The sequence below is a fragment of the Ascidiella aspersa genome, chromosome 5 (genome assembly GCF_963924565.1).
Source record: "Ascidiella aspersa chromosome 5, kaAscAspe10.2, whole genome shotgun sequence".
Classification (NCBI taxonomy): Eukaryota; Metazoa; Chordata; class Ascidiacea; order Phlebobranchia; family Ascidiidae; genus Ascidiella; species Ascidiella aspersa.
In genome coordinates this window covers 4,466,491-4,488,825 of record NC_139451.1, presented here as the reverse complement: position 1 = coordinate 4,488,825, position 22,335 = coordinate 4,466,491, and positions in this window count along the sequence as shown.

The window sequence follows — 22,335 nt, the reverse complement described above, 5'->3', positions numbered from 1 at the left end:
TTGTGTTCAGGGAGGATCATTTTGTAATCAGTCCCACCATAGAAGGCGATGACATCAACGGTAATTCGGGTCGGGGGTCAGATTGGCAATACGACGAAAGGCTCCACCAGCTACAAAGCGTCTTTACTCTTCGCTCTCAACATTCTCTAAGAGGAAGAGAATTCAAGACGCGATTCTTTGCTGGATCGCTGCTGGACATCCAAAGTACCCACGTTATATTTCAAGGTAAAGTGTTAACTATAGGCCTACGTTATCTCAAAATACTACCACCTTACGTGAAATGTATAAAAGCTTTTTTGATTGTGTTAGCCTGCAGTGGGATTCGAACTCACGACCTGCCTTTCACTAAAAGTACCCACGTTATATTCCTAGGTAAGGAACTATTTTTTATTCAAACGAAATTGCCACTATCCTATACAAACACTGATTTCATATGTTTTAACTTTTTTATTAATTTTATTATTACTTTGCTATGTATATATATTTTACTGTAGTTATAGGGACTGAAGATACCAGTATTAGGCGAAATATGTATATTCCTTTAAATATGTCCGATCCCGGTGTTACTTGGATTTTCAAACTTTGAGTTGTATTGATAATATCAGTAAAAAGATTTAGTGAGAGTATTAAAGCCCATACAGAAGTTGTTATCATTTTGAACGTTTAGACTAGCTCTTCAGTAATTTACATTTGTTTTCCATGTTGAAAAAAATTAAGAGTCATTTAAAACGTTAAAAATGCTACAGTTTATACTTCTGTATGGGCTTGGCTGTTAGTGCTACGTCTAACTACAACCTCCGATGATTGATTAATTATGCTTGCCATTTTTAATTTTGTTTCAGAATCAGCCGCAAACGAAAGCATTGCAGGAACCACAAAAGTCTCCATTCAGCTTTAAAATGAATTACAAAGCCATCAATAAAATGACACTTTGCAATTAATACTAAGGATGTCCGAAATGTTTAGGTGATTTATTGAAATTCTTTTGCGAATTCTCAACAAGGTGCATCCGAAACTTGTTAATTGATTCCAAAACCGATACTTGATATTCGTGGCGAAAAGTTTCCCCTATCTAATATCAAATGACGTCATTTCTAGAAAAAAATAAGTGGTGTAATTGAAAACAAACAAACAAAAACAAAGAGAAGTACTTGCTTTTTTATCTTTTTACTCACTCTCTATTTGTCGTCCATTTCTCCTTTATTTTTTACTCCATTCTTTTGGCTCGCTATTTTTTCATTTTGTACATTCTTATTCTGTTTCTCATTTGTTTCCGCCCCGCTACTTGCTTACCCTTAGTTCTTTTTTCCCGCTTCTACCATCTTCTACGCACCGGTGGTTCATTTTCCATTGTAAGTTTTGTATGCCTTGACCCCCAGAATTTCAAACAAGTCCTATTCCTGAAGCATTTCTGTTTCGGCGGCTACACATTAGTGAGATATTTGGACATTCTTTCGTATAGTAACTTTTTCATAGTTGGTTTTCTTCCAAAGTTTTTTTTCTGTATTCGAGGTTATCTTTGTAAAGTCGAAACCGGGAGGTTAGAGATTTTTTAGTGAGGTTAGAGATTTTTTTTAATTGGGGGATAATAAAAATGTTTAAAGATAACGCCGTCACAAATAACATCATAACGTAATGCCATAAATTGGGTATTTATGAGTAATCTACTGTTTTCGAGTATGCGAATATGCAACTGTATAAAGTCAAATTGTTAACAACGTGCGTTTATTTCGTTTGATTGCAAATTCGCCTTCGACCGTGCAAGGCTAGAAAAAAACTCTAAAAAATGGAGTCTAATGTATCGCTGTTATGTTTGGACTCTGCTTTTTAGATTTTTGACATCATGATTTTACACAGTTGTTAATTCGCCCTGTGCAAGAACGTCCATGATCAAAGTGGTGACGTCGTTAATTCAAAACGATGTTTAAATGTAAAATACAGAAAACGTATTTTGAGCCCTAAAAGATTTAAAAAAAATATTTCGCTAGCTAGTTTTATAGTTTTGGTATTGCTTGTGCCTTTTTTCAATTATTTCCCAATAAATTTAAGTTATATTGCAGTTTATTCTTATTAGAATGTAAATGATAAATATTTCTGAGCTAAAACTGGTATTTTTGAGATTGTAACATTCACTAACAATCCGTTTCATTGAACAGTATTAATTGAAATTATTTGTTCGAACTGAGATACTAAAACTGCGTCGAACCAGGTGGCTAAAAAGTTTCGTTTTTATTGTCAGCATTTGCCATTGTTTGAAATGCCGCATCGAACACAAATAAATAATTTAGCAAACCGTTTCGAGCAGCAACTGACTAAGTTTTAACGCAATACTCAAAAAACCTTCAAAGAGCAAAAACAAAACGACTAAAAAGTAGTGAAACTACATTAATAAGTGTACAGTAAGTAATAATAACTACGCCTACATCGTTACAGGGTTGCCAGTTAGGATTTTTAAAGCCAAATTTGAAAATTTAGGCTTTTTTGAACCTCATTGGATTTCATTTTTTTTTTTTTAAATCCAAATGAAATTTGTTTTTTTTAGGCTTTTTTCGTTTTTTTTCAAAAATGTCACGAGTGTTATGTTAAGAAGGAATTAAACTAACACAAAAAGAAAAAAATTGGGAAAATTTGCCACAAAAAGAGAAATTCAATGTATGACCATTTATTGCATTTTTTTATTTATTTAAGGAAAAACATAGGCTTGTTAGAGTTTGTAGTAGATTTGGCTTTTTTTGGCCTTTTTTAGATTAATTTTGGCTTTTTTATTTTTTCAATCTGGCAACCCTGCATCGTTAGTGACGTAACAGTGCATGACAATTGAAGGATGTCGGTTGCCTGTGGAGGCTGTTACGAGGTCGTTGAGACTCCTTTATATCTGATTCCTATCAGAGGTAGCTAACATCGACCCAACTATACCTAATGACAAGTGCCAGGTTTATTCAAACTCAAACATTACAGCACGGTTCGCCTCGCCTCATGATTAGGTCGATTATTGACCTAAAAATAAGAAATTTTAACCGAAAAAATTAAAATTTGTGAAAATTTTTACCTAAGAAAAATTTATTTTGACAATCAATCACACGTTTAAGATGTTTTACTGACTATCGACAAATCATTTATTTTTTCGGGTTTATCCAAAACTCACGAAAATGCTTAGTTGATATTTTGTCATTTCGAAAGAAAGCAACTACAAAAATGCCAGAGAAAACAAGACGCTGGTTATTTTTTAAAAAAGTGGTGTAAACAGTTGATATGCAGCGTAAAAATAATTGCAGAAAATTAAAAAAGATCTATCGAAATAGGAAATGGGGTAATTGCAAATCACAGGCTAAAAAATACAACAAATACTGTTCAAAATCAAAACTAACTTTTTTTTGGTAAAGTTCAACGACAAATTTCTAAAAGAATGAAAATTGCGAAACGCTGACAATCGTTTTTTTAAACGATTTTTATGCATTTGTATTTGATTTTGACTAGAAATAATTTTGACCTCACGTGTAAATTAAAAAAAAAAATCGCCCTATTCATGATACAAGTTGAAGCAAACGAAAGAGAAAGCAGAATGACATTACGTGTCACAGAAAAAGGCAATGGTAGGCAGGGCCGGATTAAGGGTACTATAGGCCTAAGGCTGTTTACTAGAGAATGGCATAATTACAATAACTTCCATAAGCCTAGAGCAGTGCTCCGCGAGCTTTTTTTCACTTGTGGCAATCCAACAGAGCTAAAACAAATGGGCGGAAATTCTACCCCTTTGCAATAGCTGGTTAGAGAACAGAGGGCTTTAAAAGCAGTCGAAAAATGAAACCTGACTTTGGTGCTTTTGTATTTTTTTATAATTTTTTTTTCGTAACAGCTGCCCAGGCAAATTATACCAGCACAAAATGCGTATGGTTAATCTCGGTTTGGTATTGAGTTACAATTGTTGTAAGTTGATAGTCCTCGTATAGTTAGCCGGTTAAAATATTTTGATTTCCGATCAATAGAGATTAAACAGGTTATATTGATTTCCGGTAATAGAAGATACTCTGGTGAGATATACATTTTTCGCGTTAATTAGACTGATTAAATTATTAAAAAGTACCCTTAAAAAGTAGCACACCTATACAGCACGTCGCGGCACACCTGACATGGTCTCGCGGCCGACCGGTTGCGGAGCACTGGCCTAGAGCCCTAGACCTAATTTAAAAAAAACACTCTTAACTCAGTGGATCTTAACGGCCAGTCCGCGTCAACTTTCCTGCTGGTCCGCCGCCAAATATATTACAATTTTATATCTCAATTGCAAAACGCAAGATGTTAAAACAGTGGTTCTCAAAAACTTTTTTCAAAAAATTACGCAACGGTCCCCTAGCAATTTTTTTAATTGCTTACGGTCCCCTTAAAAATATACACAAAATAACTCGTTGTTTTTAATGGTATCAAATGAAGCGGGTGCACTTGCAGTCTAAGATAGACTTGTTGATACCGTATTTAGTAATGTAACGCTAACGAAATCACTTTATTTGAGTGAAGCAATCACGAACAGTTTGATAACCGTGACCGTACGCCCACAGTGGCAGCAGCAAGCTGTAAAACGTAATTCTCATTAGCACAATGCAACACTATGACGTCACAAGTCACAATTCTTCTTAAATCACGCAAACCCGTGAATGAACAACTAATCGTAAATTGTGATGACGAACACAAACACGTTGGAATTACGTTAGTAATGTCACTTTGCTCGTATAGGTCGAGCCTGAGTTTGGCTTTCCATATTTTGTCCCACAATTTAGGCCTATGTACGGCATAGTTAATATTATTTAGTTTGTTAAGCTTGGTTGAAATTAAGTTGCCTGAAAATTTTATTGCATAAAAAATGTTCTTGTTTAGGAGCGTCGTGTTGATTTTTATTAGGTGCTTCGCGGTCCCAGAAAATTGTCTCGTGGACTTCAAAAGGACCGCGGACCCCAGTTTGAGAACCACTGTGTTAAAAGCTTGACTTTATCAGTTTATCGAACGTCACAATGCTGCAAGTGTTCTGCCCAACTGTTTAAAAGTAGGTTACAACTCGTTTCAGTCTTAAACTTTAACACTAGTTGTATGTGAAAAAATTCAATAGAACCACTTACAACACGTACGATATCAAAAAGACAGCATAAAATCGCTCATTAAATTAAAGTTTTAATAATTATTTGCTGTAAAGTTGCATACTGTTGTCGTAATTACATTTTGGGTGAATTTTGATTTTTGAAGGTCCATCGGTCCGCAAAACTTGTTTTGAAATTTACCAGACCGTACAAGCTAAAACACTGCTCTAACTAACCTGGCAACTAATACCCAAATACGATTGTCATTCTAACTAGGCAAGCAAAGACATAACATATAAGTCAATCATAATCAAGTCTGCTAACTGGAAAAAAAGAATGACAATAATTCAATGCTGATGCAACAATGTGCCATGTCGCCAAACCTAATTCGCAGAAATTGCTTAATAACGTTGACAATAGACGCCAGTCACTCAGCAACTGTATTGAATTCAATTGAATAAAATAAAACTAACTGAGGGCCGAATTTTTCCAGGGCCTAAGGCTATAGCCTTATTAGCCTAATGGTTAATCCAGCCCTGATGGTAGGAAAGCGAGTAAGTGTTGTAAAACCAAACTTGGACAATCAGATAATTCTAGTTATATGGGTTAAAAATTTATTTTCGTGACATATCTTGTTTTTGCTCGAATATTTTTATGGTTTGTTTCTGACCGTTTTTTGTTCAGAGTTTAGTTGACTTCAAATATCCAGACACGATGGAGGCTGATGTGTAGATGTCATTTTGCGGGCTTAGGGGTCTGTTAACCTAGGGGCCACAAGTTGGGGGTAGAAATTGCAAACAAAGTGTGTCGTTATTGCAAAATAGATATTAGCTTTGTACTTCTATCTAGCGGTAGCAATATTTTTAAATACACTTAATAAAACGACACCGGTTTATACAGAATGTCTGTACAAATAGCGAAACAGATTTCGCCAAAGGAGTACATTCTGCTTTGGAACGCAGAAGCAAGTATGTCAATACAGCCGAAACCTAAATATCTTCCATGCCATGGGCTGCTATATGGAATTATGAAAACTGTCCATAATGTTTTTATAAGCCTTTAGATTTGTGTTTTTTTATTTTTATCATTAATATATTAGGAAAATCGCAGTTAACCAATTCTTTAAAAAGTAAGGAAATCGTTGCGCGATTCTATAACGTTTTATCAAAAACAACATTGTATGTCATGCGGCCCTCTGTAATAATATTTTTTGCAGTGCCGGAAATTTCGAACCAAAAGGTTTAACGACGAAACCCGGTGAATATTAGCCCCTGTAATGGACAAGTCCTAACGACCTACCTAACGGGTTAAGCCTGTGTTCTTGTTTTAAAAGAACTAAACGAGTTTGTCGCAATCTGACAAGTGGAGCATGCACCAAACGTTCTATAAATATAATATAAATACACAGCAAAAACTTTCCCCTTCACCCACACTTCATTCACAGAAACATTACAATCTCTATTAAGAGGATTAATTTAGCGTAAAAGCTTAGCATAATTTATGTCAAAAGTCGAATATAGTTGCGCTATCAAGGTTTCAAAGAGATCAGTGCTCTTTATTTACTATAATATGATCCTAGAAATACCTTACGTCAAAGAGTTTAATACTGCATTACTTTTTATTCATTTGGTGTACCGGTAGTAAATTACAGGGTGTGACACCTAAGTTGGAATATGCTTCGAATGTTTTTTGTAATTGTAAAAATCGTGAAAAAAAACAGCCCACATAAACAAGCACTTAATTTTATTTAATTTATGTATCACAGAAAATAAAGATCAATATCCACTTTATTACTAACGGCATGAAATGGTTAACATGTTTACAAAACAATGAATTGTAAATAAAGCACTTGTTTCAAATCTCAAGGTAGCGTAGAGCGTTTAAGGCAAAAATAAATTACGAAAACAACATAAAAGAGTAATTATGCAAACAAAGAAATAGGCAAATTGATTATTCTATTAGAAATGGAACAGTTTTTTAAGGAGATAATCTGCAAATAGGCTATGAAAATGAGAAAACATTGCATATAACACTGATGCATGCTAAACCAACAAGTGTAAATGAATAGAAAATAACATATTCTGTACAGCAATAGTAACCATCACAATGCAATAATAACTCTGGATTGCACAACAACAAAAGACAAAAAAAGAAAGAATATGAATATTAATAAGCAATTTAGTTAAGTAAGCGAAGTTTTGCAAAGAACAAAAAGGGTAGTATTTATCTATTTTTCAAATGCAAAAATTCACAGAAAATTAAGGTTTAAGAATAATAAACAGAATGTTAGGTTTTATAAAGAAGTATATGGAGGGTTATTTTTGGTTGTTAGTCAAAAGGTATTTTAAAGAGGGGTTACAATTTTGTATGTATTTTTGACTAAGTATTGAACTGACTTGGTATTGCATCATTGGAGTTACGAATTTACATGTTTTTTTAGAACATTCAATATAATATCGATTTTATCTGTGTCCAAAAAAAGCCCCCAAAAAGAATAATAATTTTTCGTTATATAATATTTTAAAATAACTGTTGACTGCAGATTATTGCACCTTTGGCGTACATGTATTTTTAGAACATTCAAAAAAATATCTATCTTAGCTGTAGCAAAAAAATAATTCCCCCCAAAAAGAATGTTTATTTTCTTTATTTAATATTTCAAAAACACAGCAAAATTTCCGGAGATATTATTAAGTGTTGACTTTGTTATCGTTATCAATAGAACCGTAGCTTGATTCACTTGTATTACGCACATTCTTATTGGCATCCAAGTCCATTTGAAGCCTCTGGTTTACTTCTTTCGTTCCGAATGCAATCATAGGAACCGAGACTGCTATACACCCGAGTAAAATGTAATTTGCAAAGACCGGATCTGAAATAAGATTAGCATTTTGGCTTTGGGTATGAATAGCATGTCATAGACAGCTTTCCTCATACAAACAACATATTTTACAATTTGGAGGTCCATTTAAAGAATTATCTTAGAAATAGTGATATTACCACTTAATTATAAGATTAGCATTTTGGTTTTGAGTATGAACAGCATTCCTTATACGAACAACATATTTTACAATTTAGATTTCCAATGAATGAACTATCTTATAAATAGGGATATTACACTTGAAAAAACTAATATTTGTAAAATGGGCAACTATAAGATTAGCATTTTGGTTTGGAGTATGAAAAGCATGTCATAGACAGCTTTCCTTATACAAACAACATATTTTACAATTTAGTCAACTTGAAGAACTATCTTAAAAATAGTGACATTACCACTTAACTATAAGATTATCATTTTGGTTTTGAGTGTGAAAGACAGCATTCCTTATACGAACAACATATTTTACAATTTAGATTTCCAATGAATGAACTATCTTATAAATAGGGATATAACACTTGAAAAAACTAATATTTGTAAAATGGGCAACTATAAGATTAGCATTTTGGTTTGGAGTATGAAAAGCATGTCATAGACAGCTTTCCTTATACAAACAACATATTTTACAATTTAGTCAACTTAAAGAACTATCTTAAAAATAGTGACATTGCCACTTAACTATAAGATTATCATTTTGGTTTTGAGTGTGAAAGACAGCATTCCTTATACAAACAACATATTTTACAATTTAGATTTTCGACAAAAGAACTATCTTATAAATAGTGATATTACCACTTGAGAAAACTAATATTTGTGAAATAAGCAACTATAAGATTAGAATTTTGGTTTGGGGTATGAAAAGCATGCCATAGACAGCTTTCCCCATACAAACAACATATTTTACAATTTTTAGTTAACTTAAAGAACTATCTTAAAAAATTAGTGACATTACCACTTAACTATAAGATTAGCATTTTGGTTTTGAGTGTGAAAGACAGCATTCCTTATACGAACAACATATTTTACAATTGAGATTTCCAATAGAAGAATTATCTTATAAATAGTACCACTTGAGAACCACTTGAGAAAAACTAATATTTGTAAAATAAGCAACTTTAAGATAATAATTTTGGTTTTGAGTATGAACGGCATGTCATAGACAGCATTCCTTATACAAACAACATACATAAAATTTTACAATTTAGATTTCCTATAAAATATCTATTTTACAAAAGTGATTTTACTACTTAAAAAAACTAATATTTGTAAAATAAGCAACTGTAAGATTACCAGTTAGGTTTTAAGTATGAACGGCATGTCATAGATAGTATTCCTTATTCTAACAAAATATTTTACACACAATTTTACAATTTAGATTTCAAGTGAAATAACTATCTTATAAAATATAAATAGTGATATCACTGCTGACAAAAACTAATATTTGAAAAATAAGCAACTATATTTTAGTATGGAAAAAAACAAATGCACAGGTAGCATTTTTTGTTAATAATATTTTTTTAAATAATTTTTAAAACATTTTTTTGGTGTGTACTTTAAAAACTAACTTTCCAAAGAAAAGTACTAAATAAATACGATTTGTTTATTATGTTATAAATAAATGTAAAGCTAGATTTTTTTGTTATTTTTTTAAAATAATTTTTCAACCATTTCTTTAATCTGTACTTAAAAAATATCACTTTTCGATGTCCAAAAAAGTACTAAATAAATACGATTTGTTTATTATGTTTATAAAGAAATGTACAGCTAGAATTTTTTATTATTATAATTTGTTCCTAATATTTTTGTAACCCTTTCTTCAGTCTGTACTTTAAAAAACTAACTTTCAATTTTCAAAAAAGTACTAAATAAATCTAATTTGTTTATACTGTATAGAAACAAATGTACAGCTAGAATTTTTTGATATTATTTTTTTCAATAATTTTCCAACCATCTATCCAGTCTGTACTAAACTAATAAACAGTTTAATTAAATACGATTAGATTTTTTGTCTGTCACAAACCTGGAGATACATTTAGGCCAATCAGAAAGACAAAAGAAAGAAGGTTCATGAGCCAGACGACGACAGAACTTGAGGTACCTTCACCAACTGGATACGCAGAGTCAGCCGACATTTCCATTATTAGAGGAATGGAGGCGTTGCATGTAATACCAAGGATAACCATTACCGTCCACATTTCAGCTGTGTAATAAAAAAACATGGTGAATACATAATAAGAATATCAAATCCCATACAGAAGTAAGTGTCATATTGAATGTTTCGAATAACTCTTTATTCATTTTCAACATGGTGAATAAAGGAGCTGGCTTCCTAACATGTCTATTTGGGAAAAAAATATTAAAAATTGCAAAGCCAAAAATTTTGAGTAGATTGACATTGTCTTGATAGAGACGTTTCAATACAGACTTGAATCATCTTGTATAGAACTTGCATATTAATCCAGATGATGACAATTTTCTTGTCTTTTTTGCTTTGCAATTTATTATCAAGTCTATTACAGATCCATGCATAGTGTACCCAAATGTTAAAAACTTCAATAAAAATATAAAAACACATTTTTTCGCACTAATAGAAGTATGTATTCAAACTTATTTATCAGTATGATGTCAATTCACTCAGCCTATTTGGTTTTCACATTTATTTTGAATATACCTTACAGGTACAGGCATATTGTAAAACCTACATAATTCTGAAAATAAAATTGATATTAATATTGTAAACTGTTCTCTTTTGTGGTACTTACAAGTTTAATAAATGTTCAAACAATTAAAATCGATTTTAGTGATTACGTATACAATTTATACAAATTAAATATTGCACAGTTCATGCAATTAGAAAATTGTTATTCACATTTTTAATATGTTTTATCGTTTGTTTTTACTAAATTTTTGAAAAAAGAGACAAAATATATGTTTGACAAAGAAAGTAGGTGTTTTGCGTTCACTGCATATCTTGTTAAGTTCAAATAAATTACTTTAACAACAAGAATTGATTAAAACTAAATTATTTATTAAAAATAGCTTCAGTATCATATTTTATCAGCTGCTAATTGCTGTTTTGTTTTGCATTCATTGCATATTTTGTTTTTTTATAAATAAAAAAGGATTGACCAGTACACATTTTATTTAGTAAAATCAACCGAAAAGGCCATTATATACCACTGCAACCGTCATTTCAATCAATCAATTAATATTTTAAAATAGAACAGATATATTATTGTTACCTTTCATAAAACTAAAATATGCCAAATATTTAAAAATTTCACCAGTGTTGTAAACAGGTCATTTTTAAATGACTTAAGAAGTCCCAGTCAAGTCATTTGTAAGATAGCTTAAGTCCAAGTCAAGTCATTGATAAAAGTATTTTTGGGTAAATCACAAGTCAAGTCATTATTTGTGCAAGTTAATTTCAAGTCAAGTCCTTGTCAAAGAAATTAAACAGTGAACGACTTAAAAGTGGAAAACTAGCTTGATTACAAGCAATAATTCATCTAAAAAATATGAATAGCGCAAGCGATATGTTTTACGAAGAAAAATATGTTTTATAATTTTGTAAAAAAATACTCAATGAAAACGTGTTATTTTAAAGTCTTTTTTTGAAGTCATTTTCGCCCAAATGACTTAAGTCAAGTCAAGTCATCTGAAAACAGTGAATTAAGTTCACTTTAGGTAAGTTATTAGAACACTGGCACCTGAACTTTCAATATTTTCAGAATTTATGTTAATTAGTATCAATTTTCTAACATACCATCCAATAATGCCAATTCCACAGCCAATTAATGTTGTTACAAATCCCATGGAGTCACTTTCGTCCTGCGAAAAAAAAATAAAAAAAAGGTTACAGAAATATTCTTTGGACTTTTCAGTCTTAATCAAAATCAGTCGTTTATCAGTAATTAAGAAAAATATATTTGGCCACAAAAAGAGGCACCATGAGTCTCTACAAATAAGCAACAACGCAAACTGGTTGGTAACAATTGAAAGTGAAAACACAGTAAAACTAAAAGCAACACTAGTAGTATTAGTAAATGTAGGTTACAAATTATTATATATATATATATATAAAATTAGATCTTATACCGCACAATTCTTGGAAGAACCAACCAGCAATGTAGGTAAAGTTAATTAAAACAAATTAATTAAAAATAACAAAAAAAGTAATTAAAAATATATATATATGAAAAAAATATAAATACTAAAAAAAAAAAATTACAAAAAAATATTAATAAAAAAAATATATATTAAAAAAAAATCAAATAAAAAAAAAAAAAATTATACAAAAAAATTACAAAAGAAAAAAATTATAAAAAAAAAATTGAAAAAACAAAAACAAAACCTCAACGTGGCCCAGGACTGGTGGCCAATAGACCAAGTGGCAAACCTCCATGCGCTTGCTTTGAAGTTAAAATGAACACACTCGAGGAGTGCACTTCTTATCAGTAAAGTACTTGGAAATTGCAGAAATGAAAGGAACGCAGGTGGATGTGACCAGGCGCAGATCTAGGATTTCAGTTTGGGGGGGCATGAAATTTTTTTCAGATATGACGTCACAATTCATTCATATATGACGTCACAAAAGTATACCATTGCCTGACGTCATAATTCAGGTAAAAATAACATCGGCTGGCCGAATAAACTAACTCCTGCAAAATAACGCGAAAAACAGACCTTTTGAAAGCACGAAAAAGTAATAAGGTTAGCCTCTACAGTTGGCTGGTTTCCTAGTTTGACCCGGTATGAAAAATATTGCTGAAAGACACTACCATGTCTATTGTCTACACATCTTGCTTTGTCCCGTCCCGCAAAGGCGAGAGCAACCGCACATGCCACCGAAAAAGCGACGAGGCCACGTCGCATAGCGTTGTCTGCTGCGGCCGGCTGTGCTTCTTTTATGGCACTTCTCTCAATTTTTAAGTTACTGTAGTTGTTTTTTGCCAAATAAGGTTGCTGAAATGTGCAAAACTCTATGCAGAGTTAATCCTAACATTGGATAGGTTATTCAAATCCTTACACAAGGGTCGGCAACCTTTGTGTAGTAGTCGCGGGCCAAAATCAAACTCAGAAAGGTCTCTGCGGGCCGCACAACATATGTTAAATGAGATTTTGTGTTATTACAACTTTATAACAATTGTGAATCAGGTGGGCCAATTCGCTAAAAAAAGCGTATACTTGGTTTAAAATTCGAGTCCACACGTCGTCATCCCCCTACTACTATTATAAAAGTGTAATAAAGCTACTTTGATAAAACGCGATAAATTTGATAGTTAATGTATTTTAGTGTTTGTTAACCATTTGGGGCACAGCTGGCGAGCGAAGCGAGCGCGATTTTTTTAGTATACCGGTATTTCTTTTAATTTCTTATTTTTGTTACATTTAAAAAAAATGGTTAAAAAATATTTGTCGATTATGTTTGAATACGTTTTCCGTTTTTCCGCGACGCACTTGGCAGCTTTTCACGGCACAACAGTAAAGAAGCGCTGATCTAGTTCAAAAAGAGCATCAAAACGTAAACACACTGGATGCATAAAGATCATTAGCGCGAAGCGCGAAAATTTTTCACATTTACACACATAAAATAGTCAAAACGTATATAAAAAATGGACTCGTGTCTAATTTGTCAAAGAGGCGGCGGGCCGGATGAAATATATTGGCAGGCTGGTTCTGATACTGATGTGCATTAACAACAAAAAAGCTTTTAATTGTACTTGGATTTAAGTTAGTTGTTATATAGTCAAGGTCAGCGTACGGTCACTTAAGCCGTCTCTGCAAATCTGAAAAACGCCGCTTTGCGCGAGTGCGCGAAACGAATTTTACCTTTTTTTTTGAAATATTCATTATATGGCGCTATAAGCTCGTACACCACTACAAAGCTTAAAAATATGTTTTATTTTGGCGAAAATAGGCCATACTACCTGGGGAACCGCGAAAATAAGCTGCCTATTAAGTAAAAAAAATGTACATCTTTTTTAGTTTGGGAATTGGCTTTTCACCGGGCCGTTCTAGCATTGAGCATACTGGTAAACCAATCATAACTAGCCCGAATCCTAAAAAGAGAGTTCGAGGAAGTCCCGAATTGCTACCAAACAGCAAATCACAAAGCATTTGTGAAACGCCGATCTCGCTTGTATGTCCAGAATGCCACACCGAAAGTTGCCTGGCCAGAAGCAACCCAATTCTATTGCTACAAGTGCAAACATCAGTTCAACATATCCAAAGCATGCTGCGACGAAGAAACTACAATTTTGGTTCCTATCCAGGAAAAGGCTATCAGGTGCCCGAAATGCACAGCGGTGATGCGTTGGATGCCCTGCTGCAAACAATTTCAACCGGAGTTTGTGACGAAGGACAACATATTTGAATGCGTACAATGTAACAGGTACTCAATTGCATGTGTGTGTAATACATTTAATTCAGTTCCGAATCTCGCAATGAGCAAAGAGTGCTCCAATAGCTCATGTAACTATAAATTAATCAACTGTATAGTTGCGGGAAAAAATCCAATAAATGTATCGAGCCAAGTAAACCGTTTTTAAAAAAAATCCAATGTCCATGTGGACTCGAATATGACGGTGACATAGAACTTGGGGCGGAACAGAAATGATAGCCCAATTGTATTTGTATTATTTTTGTGAATTTCTTTTTGTGTTTTTTGTCTAATGTATATTAATATTGCGTCATTTAACGTTGCGGGAATCCGTGATCCGTCCAAACGGAAATCTATTTTTAAATATATCAGAGACAAAAAATACCATATAACCTTAATACAGGAAACACTTTGTACCCTTGGGGATGAGAAACTTTGGCAAATGGAATGGGGAGGAGAAATTGTTTGGTCACATGTTACAAATCGCAGCAAGGGGGTAGCCATTTTATTTTCCAAAAACTTAACGTATTATATTAATCAATTGACAGCTGGCGCATGCGGGAGGTATCTCATATTAACCATTAAACTTGGTGATAAGGAATTAACATTAACAAATATTTACGGGCCAAACAATGATAAACCAGCCTTTTTTGACAACCTTTTTGCAGACGTTATCACAGCTACTGACGGCGAGATGGTTGTGGGAGGTGATTTTAATATCATTCTTAATGCGAATTTGGATAAAAGTCACGGGCCCCCGCATACAAACAAAAGATGACGAGCCACTCCGCAGGCTTACATGAATTCACTTGAATTGTATGATGCTTTTCGCCATGTTCATGGGGTAAAAAGAAAGTACTCGAGAATTCAAACAAAACCAATGGCAGCGTCTCGTATAGACTTTTTTCTAACCTCAAAATCACTATTGACCAACATTATAGACGCCAACATTGTCACAGGTATTATGTCTGACCATAAAATCGTAACGTTGACTTTGAAGCTAGCTCCAAATGAACACGGTAAGGGATACTGGAAGTTCAACACACGCTTGTTAAATAACAAACAATATACCGACCTAATGGAAAAAACTTTAACGATTACATAATAACCAACCCGGCAAATCACGTCAATCACCATGTTAGGTGGGATGCCCTTAAAGCTGTCCTTCGCGGCGTTTCGATTGAATTTAGTGTTGATTGAAAAAAAAACACTGCTCGCCAGAATGAACTGGAGAGAAATATTGAAGCGCTCGAACACGAAATAAGTCGCGCCAACAGTCCTGCCCAGGGTTTTAAAAAAAAAAAAAAAAAAAAAAAAAAATATATATATATAAATAGCCACATTTGCTTAAACGAATTATTTATTAGGCTACTGGCAGTGCACAATTAAAGAGCAAATTTTTCAGGTTCTATCTCATGCAACAAAACAGATTCGCAATCTCGTTCCCATCCGCCAGTTTCCATTTCTTCGTTGTTTGCAGATTCCAACGCCTTCAATGCTTGAATTGTCACTGTTCGTCGGTCCTTTGTTTTTTGCCACTTCTCAGCTATATTTTGTGCATCCTCGTCAGTGAGCTCCTCCGGAACGTTCATCGAAATGTTGATTAGAGCATTCAGGGTGATATCTAGTAGCCTATTTCGTTGCTTGGTTGTAACCAGGGACGTGCGGTCAGGGGAGGCAGGTGAGGCAGTGCCTCACCTGCCAACATCTGGCAAAGCAAAACGTATATTAAAGAGATGTTTATCACAAAATATTATATTATTTGCTAAAGTACAGTACACATTGCATGTTTTTGGGTGCTTTAATTTGAATGGATTCCTGTAGTCCATACTCCTTCTCCCGCAAATTTTACACTTATACCTAAAGCGTTATTATTTCCAATTTCTGTTGCGTTATTTATATCAAGCGTTCAAAATTGTTGAAATACGCGAAGTGAGGCTGTGCCAAGCTGAGCCTCTCTTTAGATCACAAAAGTTCTATGTACTGCATTATGCGTGCTTTTTTCTTTCCCAATTCTCTCGGAAAACATGATAAACGATTTAGCTAGGATTTGAGGCATGCCTCAAATGTGACGTCCCAGTTTCTCTCTTCAGATCACAAAAGTTCTATGTACTGCATTATGCGTGCCTTTTTCTTTCCCAATTCTCTCGGAAAACATGATAAACGATTTAGCTAGGATTTGAGGCATGCCTCAAATGTGACGTCCCAGCTATGAAACATTTCTACATTGACTTCTTGCAGTGTAAATGGTTGTTTTTTATATAAAATTTAACTAAAATGGAGGAAAATTTACACTTTCAATCAATCTAAAGTTAGAGTGATAAATAAAGGCAAATCTGTTTCCCATTTAAAAGGTTTGCATCAGACGACTGGACAAAAAAATAACACGCAAATTTCAAAGAGATAGGTAAAAAAAGGAGTGGATGTGACTGTCATAGGCTCAGCCAGGGGGCAACAGAGGCCATGACCCCCTAAAAATTTATAAATATTGTGTACTCTAAATAATATTTGTTTTGCAGTACCACAAAAGTCGATCACAGGCATGCCAGAACTTCAATTGTTATGCACTGTTACGTCATAAACGATTTAGTTATTATTAAATTCGCTGTAGGCTACTTATTGATGTAGTTTTACTTTTTAGTCATTTTGTTTTTGCTCTCTGAATGATTTTTTAGTATAGCGCTAACTAAAACTCAAAGTAAGTTGCTGATCGAAACGGTTTGCTAGCGTATTTATTTGTGTTCGATACGCAGTTCATACAATGGCAAAAGCTAAACAACAAAAGTTTGAACTTTTTGCCCAGACCCCACCTTCCTAAATTTTTGGCTGGCTACGCTACCGGTGGCTGTGCTTTAAAAATATCGCCTTTTATACTTTCCCTGTTTCTTATTTTCATTTTTCTAATAAACGTGAAAGTGTGGGGCGCAGCCACAATGAAAGAATGTAAACATTAAACATTGTATAAACATTTTTTCATTGTGGCTGCGCCCCACAAAAGCATGCCGCTAATTTGTTTACCTTTATTATTACGATACCGTTTTTGTGATTGTTAATGAAAAGCGTGGCTTGAAAAAATTAGTGCCTCACCATCTAGGAACGTCACCGCACGTCACTGGTTGTAACACGACATAGAGTCGAAAATCCTCGCTCTGGCCAGGCGGTTGCTAGAGGAATTGACAATACAATGCAGCAAAGTCGATGCAGCTCTGCAAACATTTGCTGGAATACTTTGTCTCGAGCAATTTTGCTGCAGACATCACCGGGATCTTGGCAGAACTCAAATTCTGGCATTGTCATTCTATCTTTCAACGTTTGATAGTCATTTAGTACTTTCGAGGTTTGTTCAGCAGGAACAATGTCAAATCTTCTGATAAGCAGCGAGAGATCATCATTCCCATAAAGCTGGCGCTGAGGGGTATCAAGAGGAATCTCATTAGCATCAAAGATTCGAAAAGCAGAGAGTACCTCAGGCTTAGGGAAACGTTCTTCGAGATTGCAGAGCAGTGCCTCACAGTATGTTTCTGTGGTGAATCGCAGAAAAAATCATCTTAAAAGTGTATTTTGAGATCTTGGTAAAATTTTTGAAATCTTCTCCCAGTCAAGTTTTAGGCTGTTTAAAACCTGATCTGAATTGACAATGCTTCTAATCTCTTTTGCATATTGAAAGTGCCGACTGCATGTGAGAAAAGTGAAAACTACCTTTTTGAAACAACAATGATAACTTGCTGAGATCGACCAAAGCAGCATTCAGCAAGTAAAGGGAGAAAAGAAAGCGTTTGGAGCAAATTAAATGAAGAATACCAACTGCTGTGCAATCTTTCTTCTCGGTAGCAAATATTGGAGCGTAGCGTATACAACAGGCAGTTCTGCTTTCAATGCGATTACAGCCTGACCATGAGATAGCCAGCGAGTACGGCAGGCTTTAACTAATTTTCTCGCAGACGAATCAACATCAACAGTTTGCATTTCTTGTAATTTTGCGGTCTTGAGCGGCGAAATTGAAAAGTACATCCATGTCTGGACTAAGCCACGTTCGCAATCCTGGATGTGTTGTAGTTCCTTTACCGTGTCCGCACATGCCAAGGCTAAGCAATTTGCATGGCAGTGCATTGTGTAGGTAATCGGATTTTGTGCAGTCAATTTCTGTGAGAGGAAATTTCGGCGGCATATCATTGCAGCAGCTCCATCGCATGCAATAGCGACATGTTTACTTTATAGGACAAACATTAATCTCTCGATGCGGTACAAACCTAGGCATTTAAACTACATACAATCAACGCAACATAAAATGAATTATTCGACAAGGCACAGCTTAAATGATTGTGACAGCGACCAAATAGCCTGCCCAACACGGCCGCCAAACAAGTTTGCTGCACAATCAAACAAAGTGTGCTTGTTGGCTTCTGCTTGTTACGTTTCCATCACACGTAAAAACTGATCATTATGCGCCATAAATCAGAAATAAACATTGACGAGTATCGAAGGTGCACTTCTTTCGTGAATAACTCTCTGATTCAGCTGTTAGCTGTACCTCCAATTATTCTTTTTTCCGGACGTGAACTATTGATCGTATAGGCTATATTTGTATTATCGACAAGACCTAGCGAGAAACAACCATTACTTTTCTACTGCAGTTGCAAGTCCAAATTTTGGGAAACCGCTGGAGAAATTTGGGGGACCGTTTCGGTCCCCCAAATACTCAGACTTACTCAATGTGGAGGGAGAATACCTTATGACCAATTGGCAATAAAATACGAATGAAACGAAACATTACACTCCTTTGGGAAATTTGACTTCGACCAATGTGTTTTCTGTCGAAATGCCCCTGAAACTATTTCGCACATATTTTATTATTGTCTTCATGTTGAAAGCAATCAAAACTTTTAATTTCCTTGCAAAACGACCCTGTAACTCTCTTGTTTGGAACTGGTGTTGACAATGATTTGTTGAATTGCTTACTGTCATGTGCGCGCTTCGTTATATACCGTTCTAAGTATGCGAAGACATTACCGACGCTTTCCATGTTTGTTTTTATGATCAAGTCTGTAAAACATTCTGAATATATCAGTGCTTTAAATTCAGAAAATCTCGAAATTCATAGAGATAAGTGGGCTGGCCTTTAGCCCAACCTGTCGCTTCTTGATAGGTGCTATTTTTTATTTTCGTCCGTCTTTCTATTTTGTTGTTTCAGCGTAATAAAAAAATGTTTTAATGAAAAAAAAATACAATAACTATGAAGGTTATTTCGTTTCTTCAAATTAGTTTTATTATACTTTTTATTAGTAGTATAGATATTGGATGACGATGTGTCAACTCGAAGTTTTAACAAATAATTTTTTACCAAACAATCGTTTAAACGCCTTTTGTCCACCACACAAGCCATGACCAGCTACGACACAGGTTTGGTGAAATGTTGTTTGCTTCACTTGCACGTGAACTACTTGTCCGGTTGCTTCCGCTCTACAAAGAAATATACGAAGATTTTTTTCTACTATTCCATATTAGATTGAGTAAAAAATTAGAGCTGTTTAGTTTTTTAGTTATCTGGCTTATTTAGTTATCTTAGGTTAGGTTTGTAAAATTAACGAAAACAATAACTTTAACTAAAACCCGAATAAGGATGACTTTATTTTAGATGTATTTGTCTTTGGGGAGTTCATGTTTTTAACTGTACCTGTTCCGACCACTGTTCTTTTTCTTTTTTTTACAGTCGTTTACTCCTCTCTAAATTTTTAAATGTACTTCTCAATTAAGTTTCAGACTGTATATGTTTCCCTCAATGTTCAGCTTTAAATTGCACTTTTCACCTGGGTTTTAAACTGCCCATTTCACTTTACTTTCAAACCGTAAATTTTCCATCTGGTTTCCTGCGTTGTAAAAACAGTATAATTTGTACCTTTTTGAAATTGTACCTTAACCTAGGCAGCGCCTGTTTCTTTGAGCCTTAAGCGTCTATTTTGATTAGTCTTCGAAGCGTGCTTTTCACTTTAAACCATTAAAGCCAACAAATATTTTTTTGTGAATTAAAACAGTTTAGAAAATTCATAAAAAAACAACAGTACAAATGTTACGAAAAAGGAGGATTAGCAAGTGTTTTTTTTACCCAGCTGAACCCAGTTTTCAACTATTCATTTGGGACAATTTTACATTAAATTACCCGCAAAATTAATTGGTATAAATGTGTTTTAAAAATAGACACAGTTACTTGCCAAGTCAAGGTTATAATTGGATCAACGGCAAATCATAAATTAGCTTAATATTTCCATGTTTCTGTTACATAGTTTTTAGTTTTTAATTTTGTACTGTAATCAAAAACAGAGTTACGAGTAACGTAAACTATTTGTCATATTTTTTAAAAATTTCCCAAAAAAAAAGACTTTTATGTTTTAACAGTTGTATTATGATTAAAAGCAAACCGAAATCAGGTAATTGATCCAACTCCAGTTCTTCTCACCAAACCCAACGTCTGCGCTCTACTCGGTCCCACGTGACACAGTCTTTTGAAACTAAAACGAAACCAGTTTTCCTCTTATACCCAGGTTACCAAACCGTGCTTATTTCTAAAATTTGTGCTTGTTTTTGGTTGTAGTGTCTTAAAAAATACTTGTGAGCTTATTTCTAAGAAACGTGCTTAGTTTTGAGTTGTGTGCTTAGTTTGTCTTATTTTAGAATTTACTAAGACTCACTACTGTTTCTATTGCATGGTTTCTTATTTTCAATCATTTATCAAGTTAATAAAGTTTGACAACGAATATTATACCTGGCAAAATAACCAAATAACCGCTTTTTTTCTTTCTTTTTTGTGATTAAGCTGCTTTAAGATGCATTTGGCCCAAAGGACAACAAGTGTTTTAGGATTATTTGTATTTAAATGCCTCCCCCAACAAAATCCTGGATCCGCACCGAGTTATCAGTAGAGTGTTTGCTCTTTGGTCTTTGCAGATGTTAACCCTGCTTATACCTTCTGTATGGAGTGAAGCTGGAGAGGAAAGTGAGATTCTCTTTGTTGATTGAAATGTTGGTGCAGAGCTACTAACGCTTGCAATGAACGCAACTTTGCCTTTATTGGGTTAGCTGCAGTTGGAAGGTTCATGGTTGGACTGAAGTGCGAGAGGTAAATAGTTATTTAGTGGCGGTTAAGTAGAAGGATTTTATTTTTAATAAACTACTAAAAAAAAGTCAACATGCGGCTTAACTTGCCGGTAGAGTTAAACCAATTATTCGTACGGTAGCCGTCAGTTATTTTACTTATAGTTACCGCTAGCGGTTAAATTTACATGAGTTTCTGTTCTGTTAGCATAATCACCTCAAAAAATAATTAATTAGATAAAAAATAATGAAAAATAATTATTAAAATCAATTTTACTGGGATTACTTTTATTAAAAATGGAAATATAAACCCCACCCCTAGCTTCCCTAGTAATTTTAGCCCTAACCCGATTTGATACTACACCTATTACCCAACCATGACCCCAAACAATCCGGTGGAATAAGATCAAACTAGGTTTTATAGATTATTGCTAACAGTACTGTTACGTCACCCGCTGAGTGTTGATTAAAATTTGCAAATTATCTTACAACAAATACGTCTATTACGTCACACGGTTGTTGTTTGCTGCTGCTACTGCAGTTTGTTTCATTGTTAACTGTTTTGTTGCTTGCTGATTTGGTAATTGTGAGTAATTCGTTTATGCGAATAAGATAATACTTTTGAAAATGTTAACCCGGATGATTAAGCTACTGTTCCAATAATATTAATGACCTTAAATTATAGATTGTTGACTGTAGGCCTACTGTATTATTGGTTTACCCAACTCATTTGTATTTAGAAACCGCATTCGTTTGACGCATTAAAGCACGACGATTGGAATCCTGTCTGAAAGCGAGTTTACTAGTTAACAAAAGCTACTATACTTATTACGACATCGGCGCTTTAACAAACAGTATTCAAGGAACTCTAGTGAACTCGTAAGTAACTTTTGTGAGTCCCAAAAAGACTTGACCAT